The sequence below is a fragment of the Podarcis melisellensis genome (genome assembly GCF_964234715.1).
Source record: "Podarcis melisellensis genome assembly, chromosome: 14".
NCBI lineage: Eukaryota > Metazoa > Chordata > Lepidosauria > Squamata > Lacertidae > Podarcis > Podarcis melisellensis.
The window spans coordinates 32746781-32764538 of record NC_138546.1 but is presented as its reverse complement, the minus strand read 5'-3'; the positions used below and the strand labels follow the sequence as shown (position 1 = coordinate 32764538).

Genomic DNA, 17758 nt, shown 5'->3' with positions numbered 1-17758 from the left:
GGAATCCTTAACAGGTTCCCGGGTTAAGTACTTAATAGATCCCTGCCAGTTTCTGTGGAAGAGTGAAATCTGAGCATATTCTTAGCTCTCTCTTGGAAACGAATGGGGCTTTAAAAGTGCTGAACTCCAACTGGGTGAGTGCCCTAAGAAAATTGTGGCAGATGTTTTCAGGGGCTGGAGTCCAGTTTTGCAGATGTGTGGTCTGTGTAGGTCTCTCTCTCTCTCTCTTCTCTCTGTCTCTTGCCCCAGCTTTATTTGGTCCCCATGTTTTTGGGACTTTAACCCCCAGTCGTCCCCAGCCAGCATGGCAGTGGTGAGAGATGATGGGAGTTGTAGTCCAACAACATCTGGGGATCCGAGGTTGGGGAAGACTGCCGTAACCTATGCAAATGTACATCACAACCTATGTGTGAGTCATTAAAAAAAAAAGATGCCACAGATTCTTTGCTAGGACTGAATCTCTGGGTTTTAAAATATACAACTACAAAGTGCATAAGACTGATTCTTTTCAGAATGGAGGTTTGTCAGGTCTTTGGGAAGATGCTAGATGCTTGAAAGGTAGAATCCCAGCGTTACAGGTTGTATGTCATTTGGGAGAAGGGCGAGCTACAAGTTGCGGAGACGGAGAAAGCTTTTACGCTTTTACATAGTGAGCTGCCTTATCAGACCATTGCTCTAGCTCTCCCAGTGCTGGCTAGTCTTGAACAGCACTGCCCCTCCAGCTCTCAGGCAAACAGGCCTTTAATTTGATCATGTACCTGGCATTGCTAAGGGTTGAACCCAGGGCAACCTGCGGCTTCTTAAGTAGGAAGTTTTAAAAGTCCAGGCAGTGTTTCCGTGTTTGATGCTGGCAATTTGCTCCTGCTGGTTCTGTGGAGGTGGATCCTGGATCTGTGGGAGCCAACAGGAGTTTTCTTCTTCCCTGCATGACCTCTCCCCTTCCCCACCATCTGCATTCTCTGTAGTCATTCCAGTGACACCCCCTACTCAGCCTCAAATCCCTCTCATTAAATCCATCATGACTCTCCCAGGCTATTGTTCTTCCAGATTCTTTCTTTCTTTCTTTCTTTCTTTCTTTCTTTCTTTCTTTCTTTCTTTCTTTCTTTCTTTCTTTCTTTCTTTCTTTCTTTCTTTCTTCAGTCTCCAGAGCTTCTTAGGCTGTGCATACTCCATACATTTAAAGCTTACCCATCCCGAAGAAGGGAACTGTAGTTTATTCAGATGGGAGTTGTAGCTCTGTGAGTTGTTGCTTACAGTTCCTGGGATTCTTTGACTGTATGTGTGTTTTAAAAGTGCTTTAAATGTACGGAGAGTATTCAGTAGCTTGCCCTCCCCATCCCAATCCCCACCAATTAATTTTCAGCTCAACCCCAACTTTTGCTGAATGGTTCCATCCAACCGGCTCTAGTTGACACATGATAGCAGATGGACCCAAAAGGTAATTAGTCAGCTAAAGCATGACAGAAAACATCTGAGGCGGACTCCGAGGGGAACTGCCAAGTGGAAATGAATCAATATTTAATTTTTGCACAGCAAAATGCACCCTTATCAATTTAATACCGTTTATAAAGCTATTTTATATATTTCTTCCCCAGCTGCTGTACGTAAGACTAATCAATTTTTCTGTGGGTGTTGGTTTTTTTTAAGGGTTGGGGTGTGTGACAGTGGGAGGGGGGAAGCGGAGAAGGGTTGCTATAAAGATGGAAATGTTTATATTGAGATCACTGCCAAGATTTTTTCATTATTATTTTTTGGTAATTGCTTGAACTTTATACTATCTTTGCAGGTTTTAATAACAACTCTGCTTGGGGAATTTTTAATTTTTGTTATTTTTAGGTATGCGGGTCATTTAGCGAAGGTGGCAAAAGAACCAGCATGGGACTCATAAAACACACCCGTTGGTGTTTCTTAATTGATTCTGTGAATGTCAGGAAAGGGGGCAGAATATCAACTGAAAGCACAAGGGAGATCTGATTAATGGCTCTCTCTGTGTGTATTCGTGTGTGTGTGTGTGTGTGTGTAAGTAAGAGAGCGAGATCAAGATCACAATAAGGACAGTGAAACAACCCAGTTGTGACACACTGGAATGTTTAAGTGGCCCCACTCTGCGTTCTTTGCATTTCCAGTTTCCATCCAAATTAAGCCAAGTTTCTAGCTCTCTTGCTGTTGTATTTTAAAGCATCTTGAAATCCAGTGAAAACCAGGGAGGAAAAACAACAACAACATAAAACCCATTATTATTATTATTATCATTATTGTCTCAGTTCTTTTGATTTTTAAGACCAGAATAGGAAGCCAATTTCTCCCCAGATGTTTTGGGGTTACAATGCCCATAATCTCTGACCATTGAGCATTCTGGCTGGGCCTCAGTTTTACCCATGGACGGCCATCTGTCCAGATTTTAATTTGCTCTGAACTAATTTTGAGATGTATTTTAATTAATTGATCACCTGTTTTTATGTTCTTATGTTCTTTGTATACTGTGTTAGTTTTATGATGTTAGCTGCCCTGAGCCCGGCTCTGGCTGGGGAGGGCGGGGTATAAATAAAAATGTATTATTATTATTATTATTGGAGGCAAACAACATCCAGAAGGTTCCCCATCTCTGCTGTAGGACCTTGGTCAGGAACTAGTAAAACCAAATGGTCACGTTGATAAGAAGTGGGAGAAGAATGGGCCAAAACTATATGATGTCACTACATATGTTTAAATACACGTACGTGCAACCTTGGAGGGACGCGGGTGGCGCTGTGGGTAAAACCTCAGTGCCTAGGACTTGCCGATCGTATGGTCGGCGGTTCGAATCCCCGCAGTGAGGTGAGCTCCTGTCTTTCGGTCCCAGCTCCTGCCCACCTAGCAGTTCAAAAGCACCCTTCAGTGCAAGTAGATAAATAGGGACCGCTTTCTAGCGGGAAGGTAAACGGCATGTCCGTGTGCTGCGCTGGTGGTGGCTCGCCAGAGCAGCTTCGTCACGCTTGCCACGTGACCCGGAAGTGTCTGTGGACAGCGCTGGCTCCCGGCCTCTTTAGTGAGATGAGCACACAACCCTAGAGTCGGACACGACTGGCCCGTACAGGCAGGGGTACCTTTACCTTTACATGCAACCTGCCAGCGAAGCATCACCTGCATTCTCCAAATAATGCTTTCTTCTGTTGATCAGATTTGGCCCTGGGGCTGCCAGCTGCTGACCTCCGGTGCAGGAGACTGTGAGAAGTGGCATAGAAGAGGGGGAGGGAGCCCAGTCCTCCCAGTAGCTGAAAACCTGATCCAGCCTTATGGCTTGAGGAACCTCAGTCCCAAGGGCCAAATGTGGCTCCTAGGCCTCTCTGCTTAGCCACTGTTCTTACTGGCCCAGCTTTGCACCCTCCTTGAATGTTTTTGCCTGGCTGGAGGAATAGGGAGGTGAGTGTGTGTAGAAGCTCACCTACTGCATAAAGTAAATTCACATTTGTTGCTTCATCCATTTTTGCCAGCAGCCCCCACCTGCCACTGCCATGTGGCCCCCCAGAAGGCTGCATGGAAGAGGAAGTGGTTTTCAGGTTGCAAACGATTCCCCACTCCCGAGTTGCCGTTTAGTGGGGGAGCAGACATTGGCACGTGCTTCCTATAGCATATGCCATTCAGGCAGGAGTAGCGGGTGGTGAAATGGCACCACCCATCCACGTGGTCATGTAGAAATGACCGTTCCTTTCTGGGAGTTTGCCAGTGGGTATGTAGAGAGGCCTCCACCCACCTGAAAAATACTTTGCTCTAGAGTCTCGTCATGGCTATATCGCCATTTCTCTTGGGAAGATGATCTCACAAGATGATGGAGCAGCAGATTGAACCAGTGTAACTTCCTGCATTGGTAAAAATTCTGGGCTGATGTCTCACCCTCCAGGAGATCTGAAAACTGTGAAGCCTCACAGGGTGGGAGCCCTGCATGCTGCTGGCCAAGGCAGCCCATTGCTGGGGGTGGGAGAAGAGAGAGAGAGCGAACACCCTCATAAATAAGAACATAAGAATACACGAGCATAAGAGGAGCCTGTTGGATCAGACCAATACCCCCTTCTAGTCCAGGATCCTGTTCTCACAGTGGCCCACCAGATGCTTGTGGGAAACCTGCAAGCAATACCTGAGCATGAGAGCTCTTTCCTCTCCTATTGCTTCCAGCCAGGTGTGCCAAGTTGGGCCCAACCGTGGAGGCAGTGCATAGCCATCATGGCTAGTGGCCACTGATAACCTTAGTCCTTCATGAATTTGTCCAGTTCTCTTTTAAAGCCATCCAAATTGCTAGCCATCACTACCTTCTGTAGGAGTGAGTTCCATAGTTTAACTACGCTCTGCTTGAAAAAGTGTTTTTCTTCTATTTATCCTAACTCTTCCAGCATTCAGGTTCAATGGGGAGGCCATGAGTTCCAATGTTATGAGAGAGAGAGAGAGAGAGAGAGAGAGAGAGAGAGAGAGAGGGAGGGAGGGAGGGAGGGAGGGAGGGAGGGAGGAAGGAAGGAAGGAAGGAAGGAAGGAAGGAAGGAAGGAAGGAAGGAAGGAAGGAAGGAAGGAAGGTGAACATAGGAAGCCACTTCACACTGGTCATTCTAGCTCAGTGTCATCTGCACTCATTGACAGTGGCTCAGAAAAGGGACATTCCCAGGCCTACCTGAAGATGCCAGAGGTTTGCCTGCAAAACACTGACCTACAGCTCTTCCCTGTACCTGATGAGACCAGTGTTCTATCTAGCTCACAAAACTACAATTCCCATAGTTCCCTGGGAAGAATGATTGATTGTTAAAACCACTCTGGGAGCTGCAACAGCTCTCAGCGCTCTTAACAAAGTCCAGCTCCCAGAATTCTTTGGGGGGCCCCATGCTTGTTAAAAGTGGTACCATAGCGCTTTAAATGTAGGGAGTGAATGTGGCCATGCTGCTGTTTTAGAGTTGGGTGCATTCTTTATTAATATTATGGACCTGCTTCTACCTTCTTATTTATGGGGTGCCTTCACTCCCTCCCCTCCCCCCATGTGGACAAGGCTATGTGCTACCTCCATTTTTTTGAGGCAGTAGTTAAATTTCTATACCACCCTTCATTTGAGAATCTCAGGGCAGTTTACAATACAAAAACACATACCATACAAAACAAACAAAAACAATACCCCCTCCCACAGCTTAAAAGGCCATAGATCAGTGTTTTTCAACCTTTTTTGGGCAAAAGCACACTTGTTTCATGAAAAAAATCACGAGGCACACCACCATGAGAAAATGTTAAAAAAATTAACTCTGTGCCTATATTGACTATATATAAAGTAATTCTCTTGAATAGGAATCAAATAAACACAAAGAAAGTATTTTATAATTACTTTATTATGAAATAGTAAGTAAACAGAAATATGGAAAATTATAAAATACTTTATTTTTAAATCTTTCAAATTTTTCAATTTTTCCCACGGCACACCAGGCAACATCTCGCGGCACACTAGTGTGCCGCGGAACAGTGGTTGAAAAACACTGCCATTGATTGTTTAATTAGCTGGGGAGAAGGGGAATGTTTCTGCCTGGTGACTATAGATATATAATGAAGGCAGCAGGTGAGCCTCCGTGGGGAGAGCATTTGGCAAGTGGGGAGCCAGAAAAAGCCCGTTCTCATGTTGCCACCCTCCAGACCTTTTGCGGAGGAGGCACATGAAGAAGAGCCTCAGTAGAGGAACGCAGGGTAATTATATAATTATAGTTTGCTCAAAAAGAGAAAACCCAGTCTGCTCTCAAGGGCAGAAGTAAGTTATTATGAACTTGTAATGTATACAGGCTTTCTCAAGGGGTTTGGGGCGGAGCAGGGCGAGGGGAGCTGGGGTTAGCAAATGCATGCGAACGACAGACACAAGCAATCAAACAGAGTTTAAAGATAAGCTCTTTTTGTAATTCAAACCATAGCGTCTTGCAGTGTTTCCACATGGAGTGTTATCATCCGTGACGGAAACCAGTAAAGAGCAGGGTGCTTTAATCTAAATAGAATTTTTCTTTGCATCACAAATCTTGTCCCAATAGCAGTAACGGGCAGTGATTTTGGTGCTCTGCAAAAGATTATCTCATCCTTTTGTGCTGGCGTGTCTCAGTGGTCTGCTGTGCCTCCGGACTGACAATTTAGAATGGGCTTTCCCTGAGAAAGCTGGAGGGCAAGGGGAAACCATTTTTGGCTCGTGCTTTCTAGGTAGGGGAAAGTGAAAGTACGGATGAGTCCACAGCCTCTATCCAGGCTTAAAAAACCGTTGCAGACTTCCACTGGCTGAACTCTGCTTCTGTCAATACATGGGCAGGTTGCAGGATACAGAGGCAGACCATTGATCTACAGTGGTACCTCAGGTTAAGTACTTAATTCGTTCCGGAGGTCTGTTCTTAACCTGAAACTGTTCTTAACCTGAAGCACCACTTTAGCTAATGGGGCCTCTAGCTGCCGCCACACTGCCGGAGCATGATTTCTGTTCTCATCCTGAAGCAAAGTTCTTAACCCGAGGTACTATTTCTGGGTTAGCGGAGTCTGTAACCTGAAGCATCTGTAACCTGAAGCATACAGGTACCACTGTATTTATCTCAGTAACGGCTATGCTGGCAGGCAGTGGCTGTTCAGGGTTTCAGGCAAGGGACATCCCCAGTCCTCCTTGCAGATGCCAGGGATTGACCCTGGCATACAAAGTAGATGTTCTGCCACTGAGCTACAGCTGTTCCCCACTACTTCCTAAATCTTTTCCTTATGCCCTTCAGTTGCAAAGAACAAAGTTGGTGGGTTGGGGCCGGTGGGGGCCAGTTATCCTAGCTTATTGCTTTCCTTGTGGGCTCTGCACTCTTTTGCGGTTCACTGCTCCTCTGCCCAGGTGGCACAGTAATTTGTCTTGGTGCTAAAAAGGATCTGTTATAAATTCTGGCTTGACTTTTAAATTTCAGCCTTGTTCCAGTATAATTAAGCTGGCAGATGTTTGGGTGCAGGAGTGCGAGGGAAGGAACACCAAACCCTGTAAACCACTGTTGGAACCAAAGCTGCCAAAGAGTGGTGGTATATCAATTTTTAAAAATAAAACAAAAAAACGGGGATTTCTTGCTGGAAGCTTAAATTGGAGATTTTCCTTAAAAGCCCATCGCAATAGAAGTTTGAGAGCAAGTGTGGCATTGAGTCAAATGTTGGGCTTGATCTGGGCTTAGATCTCTGCTTACCCATGAAATTCACATAGACTGAGTGGCTCAGTCTGCCTTGCAGTATTCTTGAAAAGATGAAATGAGGGTGGGCAGTCATTCCCATGTCACCCTGAGGCACAATACTATTGTGATTCTTCACAGGGCTTTTTTTCCAGCCGGAACTCAGTTCCTGCACCTCTCAGGTGGGTGCCATTGCCATTCTAAGAGAACAAGGGAGGTGTTCATGAGGAATTCCAGCACCTCTTTTTGCCTAACTTGTTGGCCTGCTCCAGAATTTACCCAACAATATATTTAGACCAGAGTGCTCCAAACTTGGATTTCCAGCTGTTTTTGCACTACAACTCCCATCATCCCTGACCACTGGTCCTGCTAGCTAGGGATGATGGAAGTTGTAGTACAACAACAGCTGCAGACCCAAGTTTGGGAAACCCTGATTTAGACTATGCCATGTGCCTCTAGTCCATTGTGTGTTTTGCTTGCTCCAGGATCCTGTTTGGAACTCCACCGTTTGCCTTTGAACTAACTGGGCAGGTGAATATCCCTCAGGCTCGCATTTACCATCATGACTGGAAGCCATAGGTGACCAGGAGTTGCATGCAGGTGCATGAGCAAGATGGTTGAGGGAGTCAACCTGGCACTCTCCTAATGTTTTGGGCTACATCTCCCACTCATCTCAGCCATTGTGGCCACCGAGTTGGTGCAAGCTGGTCTAGTGGCACTTATACTTCTTTCATTTTGTGGGTGACTCCTGCTTGAGCGAGCCTGGCAGGCACCTGCATGTTTAGGGGTGTGGCTCCTATATCAGGTTGAGGGTGGGGTGTGTGGAGGACCAAGGCCTAGGCAACCTGCAGCTAGCACAAGAAGCAGCTGCAGCGAAGTCTGCTAGTTACTCAGACCAGCAAGCGAGGCAACATTTACTCCATACGTTCAAACCACTATTCATCATTTCATCATCATCATTTTTAATTTGTATACCCCCTTTCTATCTTACAACACTCAAGGCGGTTTACAAGCTGAACAAAATGTGTACATCTGATAACAATCTATTGCAATACAAAAATGTTAATAAATAAAAGTTAATAAAACATAACTTTAAAATAGGCAGCCTACATCAAAATAGCAACATTCAACCATCAATTAGTATAGTATAACATAATAATAACAACATATAAAAGTTAAACAGAAATCCACTCAACAGTTACAATAATATCTAAACCATAAACAATAAAACAACGGCAGGCCACAGTACATAATACAATACAATACACATAAAACAATACACACTTAAACAGTACCACTTAAACAGCCATGGCTTCCCCCAAAGAATTCTGGGAGCTGAAGCCAAAGAATTCTGGGAGCTGTAGTTTGTTAAAGGTGCTGAGAGGTGTTAGGAGGCCCCATTCCTCTCACAGAGCTACAGTTCCCAGAGTTCCTGGGAAGAGGGACTGACTGTTAAATCACTCTGGGAATTGTAGCTGTATGAGGGGAATGAAGGTCTCCTGACAACTCTCCGCACCTTAAAAAAAACCTGTGGCTCCCAGAATTCTTCAGGGAAGCCTGTTCAAAGTGGTATTGGTGCTTTAATGTGCAAATGTGGCCCAAGTCAGACTCAGAAGCTGTCTAAAGTCGTCTTACCTGTTTTTGGAATGCTGAGGGCCAGTGCGGCATAGTGTAGGGACTAGGAGCAGGGAGATCAGGGTTCAAATCCTTGTTCAGCCATTAAGATCTCTGGGTAGTCTTGGGCCAGCCACTATCTCTCAGCCTAATTTACCTTGTGGGGTTGGCGTAAGGATAAAATGGGGAATTGGAGAACCATGTAATGCCACCTTGAGCTTCTTGGGGGAAAGGTTTGGTATAAAGGTAAAAATAACCCTGGCTTGGGCACAGGCTGCCTAAAAGAACATATCTCTCGAAATGAACCTGTCTGGGTTCTAAGATCCTCAGGTGAGCATCTTATCTGGGCCCCGTTAACATCAGAAGCATGGTTGGTGGTGACACAAAAGAGACCCTTTTACTGCGGCTGCTTCCATATTGCAGAATTCCCTCCCAAGAGATTTTAGATTGGCTCCTTTTTTGTTGTTCTTCCGCCAGCAGGCCAAGACCTTCCTCTTCAGTCAGGCTCTTGAAAACGAAGGTGCAGATGATTCTGATCACTGATGGGCAAACTTCTTTTAATGGCTGGTTCTAAATGTGTTCTGTTGTATCCTAATTATTGTTCTTAACTGCTTTGTTTTTCTTAACTTTGCATTTTATAATGTTGTTTTTAAATGTTGTAAGCTGCCCTGAATCTCAGCTTTGGAGGAAGGTGGGATATAAATTCTACTACTAAAAATAATAAACAATAAGATGTTGTGTACCAAATCCACATCTTATTCACTTCAGGTCCTAGGTTCAGGACCTGATATGGGCTTGAGTCCTGAAAACTGCCTAGCAGGGACAGGTGAGGAAGCTTCCACCTTTGGCACTAAGTCCCACAACCAGAAGTTGCTCCAGTACCAGAGAAGGTACTTCCTGTCTCTTGGGCATTCTTGCTTCTGCAGCCTCCGCTGTCAACAATATGTGGAAGTGCCCCAACCCATAGACCATCCTTCTCCATTATGACTTCTTTTGAGCTCAGCTGGTCCGTGATGCATAACGTCCTTGGTCCAATTTCACTAAATAGTGATGAATGGTTCCTTCAGTGCCTGGCAGTTAACACTTAGTCGGTTGGAATTGGCAGGGCCCCATTTCCATGGCAACCGAGCGAGCCGTACCCTTCATGTGCAAATGGTGGCATTGCAAGGCAAAAATAACACTTTCTCATTGTTTTGAGACTTGCTTGCTGCAGACGTAAACACCCAGAGCTGAGTGGTGCCAATCTGGGGCTTTGTGACAACAAAGCAGAAATATGCAAAAGAAGGCTAAAAAAACAAGAACAAAACAGGACTTTTGCGCTTCAGGAAAACAATAAAACCTACATTGGTTTGAGTTAAAAGCCTAATTGGTGCATGGACTTCTGTCATAACAGCGTAGCATTATTCATCACTTTTGCAAATGGATATTAACATTGCTGATTGCTTCTATTGCTAGCTAATACTTTCAGGCCCTTGGAAGAATGCAGATGAAAATCTAGCATGCTGTACCTTCTGATAGCTGCCTGTTTCTGAACTATGCTTGGCACCTGGCTTCAGAGTGCCACTGATGCTGCTGGAAAAGCAGAAGCACAGGAGCTGTTTGCCCAGTGTTTCCTTCCATCACTAAATGTATGGGACAAATTGCCACTTTTCCAATGACTGGGCTGGCCATACAGGAATTGGACAAAGTCATCCTCTGGATTTTGTGGGGCCCCAGCTCCCCTCTTCCCTGATCACGAAACAAACAAAAAATGTTTGCAATGTGATCATTGCTTATCTCAAATGGTGAAGACTGTTCTTAGCCTCTACAATTCATCAGGGATCTTAATAGGGCTGGAAAAGTCCCTTTCCTGAGATCTTGGACAGCTACCTCAAGTCAGAATAAGAAAATTTTATTCTCAGTTAGGTCTATGGAACTTGCAGTCCCACAACCTCTGTTGGGTCACAGGTGCCCCTTTCCACGGCTAGATGTACCCAGCTTCATATGTGTTCAAAAACTGTTTCCTAAAACCAACTAAATGTATCTAAATTCTTATGGCTCTAATCTTTGTGCATTGGATGGGTATGCTTCTGTGAACTTTAATAATATCAGATTTCGTATGGCGTTTGCAAAAGCCTGTGATAATTAGGGATGAGCTAATTAATTTTGGTTTCTTGCAGTTTCTCATTTTTCCACTATTAAGTTTGATTCTCCACATTTCTGCATCAGTTTGCTTAATAAAAAAAAGATGTCATGAAAATTCATCAGCCTTTTAGTGTGAATTTAATGTGAATAATAGCCACATTCTTACATGTGATTATATGTAATGTACAATTTTTGTGTGGAGCAATTTCCCCTAGTATCATTCTTGCATGTTATTTTCGGGAGTGTGTGTGTGTGTATATATATATATATATATACACACACACACACATATGGATATGAGAAAACACACACACACACACACACACACACACACGAATGAATATATGACATCTGGGAAGAAGGATTGATAAACCACTCTGGTAATTCCACCCTGTAACAACTCTCAGCACCATTAACAAGGTTCAGCTCCTAGGATTCTTTGGCTAAAGCCATGACTGCTTAAAGTGGTACCATAGTGCTTTAAATATATGGTGCAGATGTGGCCCTATTGATAAAGCTACACATAGAGCCTTGCACGCAGAAAGTTGCATGTTCAATCCCCAACATCTCTAGGTGGGATTTGGTAAGACTACAGTGAAACCTTGGTTGTCAAACATAATCCGTTCTGGATGACCGCTCAACTTCCAAGACATTCAACAACCGAGGCTCAAAGGGCGGTCGGCAAAGTTAATGGAGAAAATTGAGAAATGCCTGTTCGACTTCCGAGGTGCGTTTGAAAACGGAAGCATTTACTTATGAGCTTTCGGTGTTTGGATTCTGAAACATTCGGCAGCCGAGATGTTCGAAAACCGAGGTTTCACTATATCTGAAAAACTAGAGCATACCCTCCAACATTTCTCTGATTAAAATAGGGATGTCCTAAAGGAAAAGTGAGACATTCCAGGATCAGATAAAAAACTGGGATAGCTTCTGTAAATCCAGTACCATCTCTGGATAACAGAGACACTTGGAGGGTCTGCTAGAGAGCTGCTGTGGGGCAGACAACAGTGAACTACAGAGACAAATAATTTGACTAGGTATAGGACAGCTTGTTGTTTAATATCTGAGCAGGAAACAGACAGGAGAGGTCCAAGATCACACCATGAGTTCCATGGCTAAGCAGAGATTGGAACTTTGGTCTCCCAGATCAGGGCCTAGTCCAGCGCTCTAACCACTACACCATCACATTCTGGGGCACATTCCAGCCAGGTAAAAGCACTTGAAAAGAGTGCAAATCAGAGCCAATGAAGGATGTGGCCAGAAAAAATTCAAGGGCCACAGAGAGAGGCCTGAAGGGCCACATTCGGGCCCACGGTTTCCCACACCTGATTGTAAGATAGGGGGACATTCCAGAGGAGGTCAAGGAAGAAGCTTCCTAGACAGATTTTGGAAGTGAATCTTGCTATTCAAACTGGGATAACTTCCCAGATACGTCTTCCTGGACCGGCAAGAAATCTTCCTTGGAAGATTTCGTCTGCTCGCTAGGCCAAGAGAAGACATCCTTTGCCTGAAGGAAACTACACTTCCATAGCTTAACTTGGTTTCCCTTTTCTTTCTTTTGCTTTTTCGTTTTGGCCTTGGATTCCTTTCCCTCTTCTGCCCCAACAGCTGCTTGTTTTCTTCTGCTCTTTCGCTAGTGGTGCATTTCAAACCTTGCGTTTAGATTTTACAAATGACAAACACAGGGGACTGCGTAGCTCTTCGCGGGTGGCGGGGAATGTGAATGCTTCCTTTGCCTTGCTTGTTTATGAATTTAATTTATACTAAAAATGAAGACCCCAGGGGTTGCAGATTAGAAATAGATTTAGAGGTTAGAACTAAATGAACATAATAAAGACTGGAAAATGTAAACTCTTAACAGCAGGGAGGAGGGGGAGAATACTGCAGGAAAGGGAAAAAATGACTACCCAGCAATGGGGATTGGAGATGGATGCTGGAGAGAGATGCATTTGAATTGCAAACATCTGACGTAGTTTGGTCAGATATTTAATGCAGTTTGCACATGCACACGCAAATTGTAATATCTGTATCAGGATGGCGAGCCCAGTTGTGTCCAAGCTTGTGAGGGGGGGGGGCATCAAAGGCCTGTTACTATTTCTGCAGCGGGGTCTGTGTCTCCAGCATCCTAGAGCCATCCCATCAGTATGAAAGGGGACCTTTTTAGCCACCCTGAGTTCCAAAGCTAAGCATTTCGGAACACTGAAAACACAGAGGCTTCGGTTTTAAGAAAATGGTGTGCAAGTTCTGTTACGTACAGTGGAAAACACAGCTTAAGTCACTCCAAAAGAGGATAAGGGAGCACTCCATATCATTTGCCCACGTAAGTGCATAGAAAACAGTAGCCCTAGCTGAAAGACGACATGTGGATCAATGCATCAATAATAATAATAATTTTATACAGTGGTACCTCGGGTTATGAACTTAATTGTTCCGGAGGTCCATTTTTAACCCGAAACCGTTCTTAACCTGAGGCACGCTTTCGCTAATGGGGCCTCCTGCTGCCGGCGTGTGATTTCCGTTCTCATCCTGGGGCAAAGTTTGCAACCCGGAGCAATTACTTCCTGGTTAGCGGAGTTTGTAACCCAAAGCGTTTGTAACACAAAGCGTTTGTAACCTGAGGTACCACTGTAATTGTAAGCATATTGTGTAATCTTAGAAAGGATGTGGGCAAGATTGTGAGATCTTGATGGAATCCCAGTGGGGCGGCAGAAACCAGGCTCACTCCCACTGCTGCTGCCACAGTGAGAAGTGGTGGTGCCTTGCAGCAAGACCCCACGAAATCTCGCAGAACTCTGCACAAGATCTTGCAGGACTCTGCGAGTTCTTGTTGCCGCTTCACTTTCTGCTGTTGCTACCAGCACCTCTGGACTCCACGCTGCAACATCTATTTCTGTGTTGCAACCCGAAAGCTGCAGCACTGAACCGTTTTGGACGGGCCACCCCTGGGTGTGGATGTGATTATCGTGAAAGGACCCTGCTCTTCTGAATTTGCAAGCGTTCCGCTGGGTGAGCCCTGGAGTTGCTCTCATGTGCTCTGAGGTTTCCCTAAGCTGTACCTGGAAACAGCAGAGCAAAGTGCTGCTTGTCTCCAGAGCACTCCCACCCTTGCAAAGAGATCGGAGTGCTCCAAAAGCAGGGAGGAGCACTTTAGTCCACTGTGATATTTCCAGGGATGGCTGTGGAAACATCAGACCAAATCAGAGCACCTTGTTTCTGGGCTGCTTTAATCCGTTTGCAAAGGTAGTGAAAAGAGGGTTAGAGGTCCCCCTTTCAGTGACAATTTTGCCACTGGTAAAAGGTGAGGTGATGGCAATGCTGGGCTGGGCTGGGAAGAGAGCCCTTAAAAAGTTTTTTTGTCCCTCTGATCTGCTTCTGGGGCTTGGGGTTGTTTTTTTTCTATTCCTGAGAATTTTGGAAGGGTGGGATGGACCTTGAAAGGCTTTCCATAAGTCCCACTGCCCCCATCCATGCTAGAGCTCTAGATCTGAGTGGGGATGATAGGGGAAGGTAGTCTCTGTGTGCCCATGTGCTCTATGTGTGGCAAGCTTGTGGTCTGAATAGCATGCAGCCATTAGAGGATTCAGCACAATTCTTGGGCCCAAGAGGTTAGCCACCTCTGATCTATAGCATAACCGAAAGAGGGTGATAAAAGCATGCAGCTGATGATAGCAAAGGCAGGAGTAAACAAAATGACCTGGCAAAATCTTGCTAACAGAAATGCACAGATTTATCGTAGCTTCACAAAACATGGTGCTAAGTTGGTGCAAGGCATAAACAAGTTATCCCAGTCACAGCTGCTGCACGTGGCTGAAACGGGAGTCCATCAAAACGTCATTGCAATACCGGTAGAAGTGCTGTGAAACCTGCAGAGACATGTTGGGAAGGGCGAAGGCTACTGGAAACCCAGTTGTGACGTACAAAACTGGCAAGTGGAGAGAGGCTTTTAGAGTTGCAAGTTCTGTCGCAATTACTGGGGTTTCCCAGTAGGTGTAGGAAAGAGCATAGGAAGCGGACTTAAACTAGGTCATGTTACTTGTTGATTAAGCTCAATGGTGTCTGCTCTGACTGGCAGCAGCTTCCGGGGTCTTGGGGAGAGGACTTTCCTTATCATTTAGGATCCTTGCGACAGCCATCGTAACAAGGGCAAAGGGTTAAGCTCACCTGCACTCGCACCAAAGGCCCAGTCCAATGTTCTCTCTCACTCTCTCTTTTTCTCCCTTTCTCTGTGTATGCATGTGCACCTGTTATTTACTTAAAAACCACTTGATCAGTTGCTCCTTGTGTGAATGTTCTTCAGTTAGATCACCTCCTGTAGACCCTGGTATTCTCTCCTAGATGTTGTAGGTAATAGATCAGGCCAGTGGCCCATCTAGTCCAGCATTCTGTACTCACAGTGGCCGATGAGATTCCTTTGGGAAAACCACAGGCAGAATCTAAGCATAACAGCCCAACTGTCCTGTTTTAAGCGGGACATCCTGGATTTACAGAAGCCACCCCAGCTTCTGATTCTATTCCCAGATGTCCCATTTTGGCTCACCTTGTGCCTGCGCACCACCCACTCCCCTTCTTCTTCCGGACCCAGGTCCCAAATACCTGGAAGGCCACCTCCTTCCCAACAGACCCGCTTCAGGTGTTTAGATCAGCAGAGGGGGGCTGGTTTTAACCTGCAGCAGAAGTATGTGCCGTACGAATGGATTTAAGTCAATGCACAATGATATGCCCTCCAAATAGATGCCACCGAAAAGGACTTCATGAGTTCGGCAAGTCATTCGGAGCATATCCTCTGTAACCATTGTTCATCTTTTGGATGGGCGGAAGTGTTGCTGAACATAATCTGCCTGGGATTTTTTGAAATTTACTGCTGGTTGGAATTGTTAAGACTTAGGTGGGTGGATTATAAGATTGATGTGGTGTAAGGCAACTTCACAGATCCATCTGAAGTTACTGGTACACTTTGTTTTTCCTAAACCTCTTTTTTAATTTTGGTTTTTATTGCTTCCTATCCTCCAGGCTAAATATAGATGTTACTTATTTATAATCTCCACTTTCCAGAGAGGAGAAGCCAAGTCTAAGCAAGAGCAAAACTTGCTTCTGAAACTATATAGTGATGGTTCTTGGCACATATGAATTGTCTTCTATCTGGGCCGGTGTCTCTGATATTTATGTGGTTTCTTAAAGGAGGAACACCATACTTTACATGGGCTAGGAGCCTTCTGGCTGCTCTGTAGCAAAATAATAATAAAACAAACCAAGAGATGGATAATTCTGGTGTGAACAATGTCTCTTATGAAAATAGAACGGCTGTCAGTCTGATTTGCCTCATTTCCCTTTTTGGAGTTGTGAAAAGATTAGAGCTGCAATGTTTAGTAGAGCAGTTGGATATATGCAGTGCTTTTTTTCATCTTAAAAATGTTTAGGGGTACTCTCATTAGGACTCAAGAAAATCACCATTTTATAGTTCAGATCGGGAAAAATAAATAAAAAGTACAATACAAAAGTACAAAGATGCATAAAAAGTTTAGGGGTATGTGTCCCCCAAGAAAAAAAGCACTGGATATACCAATGTAAGAATAGGCTGCTTCAGAAAGTGGTAGTTTCTCTTTTACTGTAAATATTTAAGTATCTACACAATATGTTCAAAACATCATACGTTGACTCTTTCTTATTTTTTTATAGACAAAAAAAATGCCTCTATCATTAACAGAAAAAATCTACAAATATCCAGCACAGGCAGGAGACAATGTTATATTAGAGTTAACAGCATAAAACTCAACACCTGCGCATTTGAAACACTGTGGACCTTATAAAGAAATGTATACGGTCACAAAAAATATCAGTCAAAATAGCATTGTTCTTGGAGAAGCAATTCACACAGTAAAATATACATTATGCATTGAAGGTTATTTATTTTATTTTAATTCACAATATTTATAATTTATAATTCATTAGTTGCCTAATATTGCAACATCTGGGTCTGTGCTTCCCAAACATTTCTGGGGCACATTCCAGCCAGGCAAAAAAACGCAAGGAGGATGTGAAGCAGGGCACATAGAGGGTGTACCTTGGGGAGAGTCCTAAGGGGCTCATAGAGAGTCCTGGAGGGCCAAGTCCTGCACCCCACCCCAGAGGTTCCCATCCTTGACTTAGTGGGTCTCTGGGAGTGTACAAGCTGCTGTGCTGAGCTAAGCCAAGGTTTGGTTTAGCACAGGAGTCAGCAACCTTTTTCAGCAGGGGGCTGGTCCACTGTCCCTGAGACCTTGTGGGGGTGCACTATATATACAGTAGTACCTCGGGTTAAGAACTTAATTCGTTCTTGAGGTCTGTTCTTAACCTGAAACTGTTCTTAACCTGAAGCACCACTTTAGCTAATGGGGCCTCCTGCTGCCGCTGCAGCATGATTTCTGTTCTCATCCTGAAGCAAAGTTCTTAAGCTGAGGTAATATTTCTGGGTTAGTGGAGTCTGTAACCTGAAGCATATGCAACCCGAGGTACCACTGTGTGTGTGTGTATTTAAAATGAACGAATTTCTATGCCCCACAGAGATATAACCCAGAGATGCATTTTAAATAAAAGGACACATTCTATGCATGTAAAAACACGCTGATTCCTGGACCGTACGCGGGCTGGATTTAGAAGGCGATTGGGCCTCATCCGGCCCCCGGGCCTTAGTTTGCCTACCCATGGTTTAGCCTGTTTTCTGAACCAGGGTTTGTGGCTAAGCCCTTTCCTCACTAAGCATAAGCTGTAACCTTGCTCCTCTTGGGGAGCCTGCATACTTCTGCATGTCCCACTAAGCCGCTGTTTGGCTTTGCGTGATGTACAAACCAAGCCAATATAAATGAAGATTTAACATGCCT

The 17758-nt window shown here is 44.7% G+C and overlaps 2 protein-coding genes across 6 annotated transcripts in view; one reads left to right on the top strand and one right to left on the bottom strand.

The window, feature by feature from the left end:
- LOC309356816 (F-box and leucine-rich repeat protein 13-like) overlaps nt 1-17758 on the bottom strand; it is a 243429-nt gene that overhangs the window by 119691 nt on the left and 105980 nt on the right. The gene's annotated exons all lie outside the window — the stretch shown is intronic.
- The window catches only part of PCSK6 (proprotein convertase subtilisin/kexin type 6), a 131200-nt gene that overhangs the window by 28919 nt on the left and 84523 nt on the right, over nt 1-17758 (top strand). The window lies entirely within an intron of this gene.